The sequence below is a fragment of the Pteropus medius genome, unplaced genomic scaffold (assembly GCF_902729225.1).
Source record: "Pteropus medius unplaced genomic scaffold, Ma_sr-lr_union100, whole genome shotgun sequence".
Classification (NCBI taxonomy): Eukaryota; Metazoa; Chordata; class Mammalia; order Chiroptera; family Pteropodidae; genus Pteropus; species Pteropus medius.
The window spans coordinates 20,401,646-20,409,327 of NW_024352785.1; the positions used below are offsets into that span (position 1 = coordinate 20,401,646).

The 7,682-nt window shown below is 40.8% G+C and overlaps 1 long non-coding RNA gene across 1 annotated transcript; it reads right to left on the reverse strand.

Moving 5' to 3' along the window:
- Positions 1 to 3,627: 3,627 nt before the first annotated feature.
- On the reverse strand, positions 3,628 to 7,403 carry LOC120590933 (uncharacterized). Its single transcript, XR_005649813.1, has 2 exons — positions 6,925 to 7,403; positions 3,628 to 3,979 (listed from the first exon to the last, which is right to left on the reverse strand). It is a non-coding gene; the product is annotated as an uncharacterized LOC120590933 (long non-coding RNA).
- Positions 7,404 to 7,682: the final 279 nt, after the last annotated feature.

Consider the following 7,682-nt stretch of genomic DNA (forward strand, 5'->3'; position numbering starts at 1 on the left):
AATTTTAGCATGTATTATGCTAAAGAACAGAGGCATTCTCTTATGTAATCACAGTAGGATGATCAAATCTTGGAAATTTAACATTAATACAATAACTACATAATATTTACATATATTTAGATTTTACAGATTGTCCCAATAACATCTTTTATAGAATTCTTCTAATTCAACATCCAACCCAGGATTATGCATTACATTTAGTTTTCATGTCTTTTTAGTTTCCTTTAACCTGGTGCCTTTCTTCGCCTGCCTTTGTTTTTCATGCCATTGATTATTTTTTTTAAAGAACACAGACCTAAGACACACACAGACTGAAAGTAAAGGCAAAAAAGATGTTTCATGAAAATTGAAATGAATTTAGAAAGTTGGGATAGCAATACTTATACCAGATAAAATAGACTTTAAGACAAAGGCTGTAACAAGAGACAGAGAAGGACCCAGTAATCCTACTTCTGGGTAGTTATCCAAAGAAACCCAAAAAACTACTTTGACGGGACATGTGCATTTATATGTTCATTGCAGCATTATTTACAATAGTCAAGATATGGAGGCAACCTGGGTGTCCGTCAATGAATGAATAATGAAGAGGTGGTACAAATATACAATGGAATATTACTCAGCCATAAAAAAAGAATGAAATCTTGCCATCTGCAACAACATGGATAGACCTAAAAGGTCTTATGCTGGGTGGAGTAAGGCTAACAGAGAAAGACAAATGTCATACATTGAATCTAGAGAACAGGATAAACAAATAAACGACAGAAACAAGCTCATAGATACAGAGTATTTTGATGGTTGTCAGATTGGAGGGTAAGGGGAAAGATGCAAGAGGGAGGGGATTAAAAAGTACATGTGGAAAAGTTAAAGATAATGATAATAATGTAAATAATTGATGTAATTAATTGACTTATGTCAGGATACTTTTTATTTATTGATTTAAAAATATACATATTCCCTTCTAGATATAAATGCACTTTTAAACTCATGCAGTTAATCATTCTTTAGAGTTCAAAGCAACAACCTGGACAGTGAAATTCATCAGGGGTGAAGAATTTCTATGCTGAATGTGCAAGATGCTTCCAGTGATCACCTGGCACCTGCCCTTTCCTACTTTGGACCTTCCATCTTTGAGTTTGAGTTTTCTTGTTTTAGGTTAATAGAATAGAGAAAACATTCAGGGAGAGGGAATAAAAGAAAGAGCACAGGGTCATTTTTCCATTTGGAGAGAAGCTGATGCAGAGAATCAGATATAGCAAAACTACTAATAATATCTACAGAACCTATTTGTAGAGATGAGGCAGAAGGTATCAGTTTTCTCTACTACTTATGCCCTTGTATAGTGTCCACCTTCTTGTATGAGCTCCTTGGAGATCGGGGAAACACATCCAAGGATATCACTTTTACTTTGATGGGTCATCTGCAGCCCATAGGAGGCCTAGGGAGTCCAGGCATTGGGATCGAGTTGGAGATGTTTGGGGGCTGGCAGTCATAGGGTTCATCCTTCTGTGAAACATTAAAAGATTCTAGTCCCCTGGACTTTCCCTTAGATACCTACTTTATAATTCCTAAGTATTTATATAAATAGCCCTGAAAACAGTCCTCTTTACTTCTTGGTTTCTTCTTGGTTTTGCAAGATGCACAATTATTTTCTGCGCCACGAATAAAGAAAAAACACTGAAAACTAAATTATGAATAAAACTTATTATTACTTTGATCTTTTCATAATATTAATAGATCTCTTTTAGACTTATTTAGACATAATTTTAATCATACATTTAAAAGTAATACATGCCTCTTATATAAAAAGGAAAATATAAAGAAAATAAAATGGTTAAGGTATTGCTAAACTCTTCATATTCAGAATCCTATTCTGAATCATTTTTCCATGCAATGTTGTCTGTGCCCATGTTTTTCCACCCTGTATTGTTTCCTTGAAACCAAGAGTATATAATACTCTTGTATTATGTAATAAGGTAATAAGGCGATTCTTAAGTATACTCCACTATTGTCTCTGGGATTTTCTTCCAAGCTGTTTTCTTCCACACCCATTTTGGTGTGCCTTCCTACTGGTACAAGCATGATGACTACGCACCACTGACACCAGCCAACAATAATTGTACATTACTTCTGGGTTTTGGAGCTATGAAAATGTAAATAATAAAATTATACATATTAGAATCAGTAAAAACAGTAGGATTCACAATACAGTCTGCTTTTCATTATAATACTGTAATAACCACTCCTGTATTATTTCTGAATAGCTTGTAAATTGTGTGTTCTCTACCTGTAGTTTTTAGATTCAAGCTGAGACGTGCTTTAGTCATGGTCTATTGACTATCTTTGTGAGTATAGCATGAACAGGAGTGATATTGTGGATATCTGCAAAGCATATGAGAGATGTCTTGTTAATTTAATCGTGCTTACTAGAATTTTGTAATTTACCTGATATTTATACTTTCATATTTTTAACTAACTTATATGACCTAAAGCTGGGCACTGTGATTGTGTTGGGGAACATGTTGATACTTTTCCTGAGAAAAACATGTTCCTTTATTATTTAAAACAAAACAAATGTTCATGCATTTGAAAAGTATTATCCTAAAAGTGCTCAGAAAGCATCTTGGAGGGGCTAGTTTATGCTCTAGAATCAAACAACCTGAAAATTCTCAGAGACAACAATCAAGGTGTCTTTCTTACTCATTCTACATGTCCATGTCTTCACTCTGGAATACAGACTGATGGAATAGTCTTATATGAGACATTCCGAGTCTCATGGCAGAGGGAAAAGAAATAGTAGACCAGAAACTGACTTTTAAATAGGAAAAAAAAGCACATCTCTGTCAAGAAGGTTATTGTAAGTCATAGGTACAACCCATAATTCAACTGGGCAAGGAAGTATAATCCTCCTGCCAGGAGGGACAGCAAAGATTTTGACTAATGTTATCTACCATGGCTGTATAGTTAAAATACACCTATGGAAAAACAACTTTAAGGTAATCTGTGCTTTCATGCCTTCAGATTTGAGTACAGGGAAGTTGTATAAGGGTTCCCCAGTAAAACAGAACCAATAGGATATACATAGATAGATAAAAATGTTACTGGAGAGTGGGGTTTCTGTTCCCCTCTCAGCTCGTTGTCCAGGCCCTTGATGTCTTGAACAAAGAATTGAGCAAGACACTGAAATACAACAGCAAAGAATAGTTATTGGAAGGGAGAGTACAGCAACAGTACACTTCCAGACGTGGAAGTGGGCTGAACAAGAGAAGGGTGGCTCAAAAGCCTGGTAACTAAGCCTTTGGGGTTTTTATCCCTACTTAACTGTGGGTGGTTACTTTTCTTAGAGGAGTGGGCTTCCTTGATTGAAAACTAAGATTGACAGGACTCAGTGTCTAATCATTTACTTTCTGTACATGTTCATTCCCAGAATTCAGTCTAATGAATTAATGAACTTTCGGGCATATACATTACATCATAATGAGGCTCACGTGAGTTGGGGTTCATTCTGGGCTCCATGGCTCAGGTGCAAGTGACCGGCTTAAACTGGAACCTAATCTCTGCCTACCTGTTTCTTTGTGGAAGTTACTTTTTAGGAAATGTTGCAGGATACTCGGACAGAGACACAGGACACCAAGGCAATAAGCAGGAAGTAGTGTTTATTGGTGCTGGCACTGGCTCAGCCTAAAAATGCCTTTTGGCTTACTTAATTGTGGGCAGACTGGGGTGGGCCTTTTCTAGAACAGGGTGGCCTCAGCGTTTTGCAAGTGGACCCGAAACCCCTAATTTTTTCTAATGGCCACGAACACTTTCTTATTAGTATGGATGTTGAGGAACGGAAGATCTCTTCTGTATCTGCTTCCTGCTGAGCAGGGTCGTAGTCTCTGCCTTTTGGGGTTTCATGGAGCTCTTTCCCTCTCTAAGTCAGAACGGGGTTTTGGGTTGTCCTCCAGAGGATGTATCCTGCCAAAATGCTGCCCCTGTCCTTAGACAAGAAAGAAAGGAAGAAGATGTAAACTTATTATTTAAACCATGTATCTATTAATTTTCTTACTATTGATAGGACCTGAGTTACTTAATAACCTGAGTTACAAGCTTCAGGGTAATTACTCGAGTTTGAGGGAGAGAGGCTTTCTCCCAGGAAAAGGAAATAAAGTGATTAAAAGTTCTGTGAGCACATTTTGTAAATAATGGCCCGTATTACAAAGAAATTTATTATGAGGGACTGGCTCAAGCAATTGTGGAACCGAGAAATCCCATAATCTGCCAACTACAAAGGAGGCCCAGGGAAGCTGGTGGTATAGTTATAGTCGAAGCCTAAAGGTCTGAAAACCAGGGAGTCAATGGTGTAAGGCCCAGTTCAAACCAGAAGACCCAGAACCATGAGCACAAGTGTCCAAGGGTAGATGAAATGTCTCAGCTCAAGCAGAGAGAAAACTTGCCTTTTTGTTCTATTCAGGCCCTCAAAGGACTGATTGATGCCCACTGGCATTGGTGAGAACAATTGTCTTAATTTAGTCTAATGTAGGGAGGAGGCAAGAGAATTAAAAATGTTAATCAAGCCACAACCAGAGACTGCAGTACGCTAATCAGCCCTGCAGCCAGGCCAGGAGGACACCTTCAGAACAAAGAAAGATTTCTGTTGGGTTACTAACAACCCATTCTCCACACCTGTGAAGGGGAAACAGACCCCGAGTCATTCCTTTGGCTAAAACTGTAGGGAACTCAAGGATTAAAGAAGGCTGGGAACTGCCAGCAGGTCTTTCACTCTACATATTCTTACCTTTTCATGCTACATACTCTTCCCCTTCCTCACTGTATGTCCATGTCAAAGGAAATAGGAACTAAAGAATGACATATAAACTGAATTCCCTGAACACTCAGCGTCCCTCTCAGTGTCTTTCCATGTCCCTCTCACAATCCGCCTCTGAGAGGAGACCGCACTCTGTGGAGTGTTACCCCTTTTCTAGTAAACTTTCCTTTTGACTCTAACTTTGGCGTGTGTTGAATTCTTTTCACACTCTCTGCCAAAGGACTCTCTTCTCTCGGTACAGGACTTGGGCTCCCCATCACCTGGGGAAATTTGCCCTGTCCTGCATCAAGTCTATCAATTCAAATGCTAATGTCTTCCTGAGACATTCTCACAGACACTCAGAAATGCTTTACTATTTGGACATTTCTTAGCTCGGTCAAGTAGACACATAAAATTAACCATCACAACAGTTGGATATGTTCCCACTTGAAAACCTTTCATTTTCCTTGAAATAGATGGTGGTGACTTCATTGACTAAAAAGAGGGGCTTGGTGAGAGGTAGGGAGCTTAAGAGAGCAATATTTGGAATGGCTGTTGAGTCAGAAAAAGAGACAACCATGGTTAAAAGGAGATAACCATGGATAAATAACTGCTAAATTATGCTAGAACCTAGCTGAGGTTAGGAATAATTGTGAAATGGCACCTTCTCAACATTCAACTTTATCAGGCTCTGTGATTGAAACGTGGCACAGTGATGCACAAAACATGTATCGTCTTTGTCTTCATGGAATTTACAGTCAAGTAGGAAGATGGACATTTAATAGTAGCAAAAATAAATGTAAAATTACAAATTGTGACAAGTCTATGGAGAGAATAACAGGTTTCTGTGAGAAAATTAATTTGAATTAAGGGGAAGAGGGTCAGGGAAGGCTTCTCTGAAGAAGTAACATTTGACCCGAAATCTAAAGGATGATGTTTTAAGCAGAATGTGTAGATTAAGTGTTGTGGTGCAATCAATTCTAAGACCCACGGAACCAATTGAGATGAATTGTGAGCCTTTATTAGCCGGCCGGTGACTGTCTACCACGCAGGGTCAGAGGAGATCGATCAGCCGCGAGCTTCCAGAGGAGGCAGCTTATAAAGCTTAAGACCATAGCCTGGTGGTCTTCTGAACAAGCAAGCAAGCAGATTACAGAAAGCAGATGTTGGCTGTAAACGTCTTACACAAAGACAAATGTTTCCGGGGAACTCTTAGATCAAACAGGGCCTAGCAGGCAGTTTCGTTATCTGCATCCTTGTGGCTGTCAGTGCTTTCCTGGGGGCTGGCGCCTGAAGATATCACTTCCCTGTGACTGATTTATTGGAAAGTTTTTCACTCCTACATAAGGAACAGCAGTTTGGGATGTGTGAGATACTAAACAGCACCTGTGATCTGAGTGTAGGGAATGATAAAGAGACAGCAAAAATTCAGGATTAGCGGAGCCAGATTATGCAGGGTTTTATAAACTATGCAAAATTTACCTTATACTTAGGACAGAGGGTAGCCATTGAAGGGTTCTGGGAAGAGTAACAAACAGGTTTAATATTTAAAAGTTCATCTTGGCTGTCTTGAATAGCAGGGATTGAAAAAAGACAAGATGTGGAGACCATTCAAGTAACTCGTAATTTGGGCTAGAATGACACTGATACAGTTGGTTTCTTACCATTTCTGTATTTCTGACACTAAGAAGTACATTTTGTCTCAAAGATCTTTGGCTCAGGGGAAGTGGCCCTTCCAGCACTAATGTTCCTAAATTCCAGGTCTGCACAATTCTGCATTTCAAAGCCATTCTCCTTCCTTGCAACTTTCTCACATCTAACTTTTCCTTGTGCACTCATTCCAAATTTTGTTTCTTCTATCTTGCCAATCAGGACAATGGCTTCTCAGGACAATATGCTTTTTATTTACCAGCCAGAATGCTTTCATTCAAATCAGCATTAGCACTCAGCTTACAGATTTGGGCTTTATTATAAGAAATAATGATAAATACTAGGGTAAAAAACTGTGTACCAGGTCCCCACTCCAATCTCCAATTAATAATGAGGCACTAAAATCACTTGGAGCTTTTAAACGACAGCTTCTCATTTTATTCAGAAAGACCTATCAGGTGTGGAGTTATCTCCATTTTAAGGCTCACCGTGAAAGCCCGCAGTTCTCTCCTCTCGATTCTGCAGTCGCTACCCACAACCCCGCCAGGACAGTCACCAGTATCTCCGAGCCCTCTGGGAAGTGGACTCCTTCCGCCGAGACCCCCGACATGGCCCTGTCGCCAAGAGCGCAGATGCGACTCCGCACGGAGCCTTGGCCTTAAGTCTTTTGTCTTCTCGGAGCCCCAAGACGACTCTGTCCGCCCGTCCCAAAGCGCAGCCCAGTGGAGATCGAGTCCGCAGCCGGTGCACGCAGCTCTAATGCCTCCCACCGCAGCTCGAGCCAGGCTCTCAGGTTCGGGCCTCGGTGGAAAACGGCGGGGCCGTGCCAGCATCCAGCTCCGCCTCCGGCATCGATGAACATCCCGCTGCGTCCCGAGCCGGCTTTGTTGGTTTAGCTCTGAGCGAAGAGACGCCTGGAAGCAGGGTTGCCGCTAAGCCTCCTGGACAGTGGAGTCCGGGAGCGTGAAGTGGGCGTGACGGACGGGGGCATTCGGGGAGCCAGATTGTAGAGGCCGGAGGGCTCGGCTTCTGAGGTGTGGAGAGCGAGAGCGCCTCCGCCTGGTTTTGACCTTAAATCTTGTCACTCCACCAAGATCCTTAAGGTTCTGAAATTTTGGTATAGAAAGAAAAACATGGGGACCGCATCTTACTTATTCTCCTCTGTGTTTATCGGTTTGGGAGCCCGCCTGTATTTGCGGGCGCCACTGCAAGGGATTTAACTTAAAGTAGGAGGGAATCTCGGCCT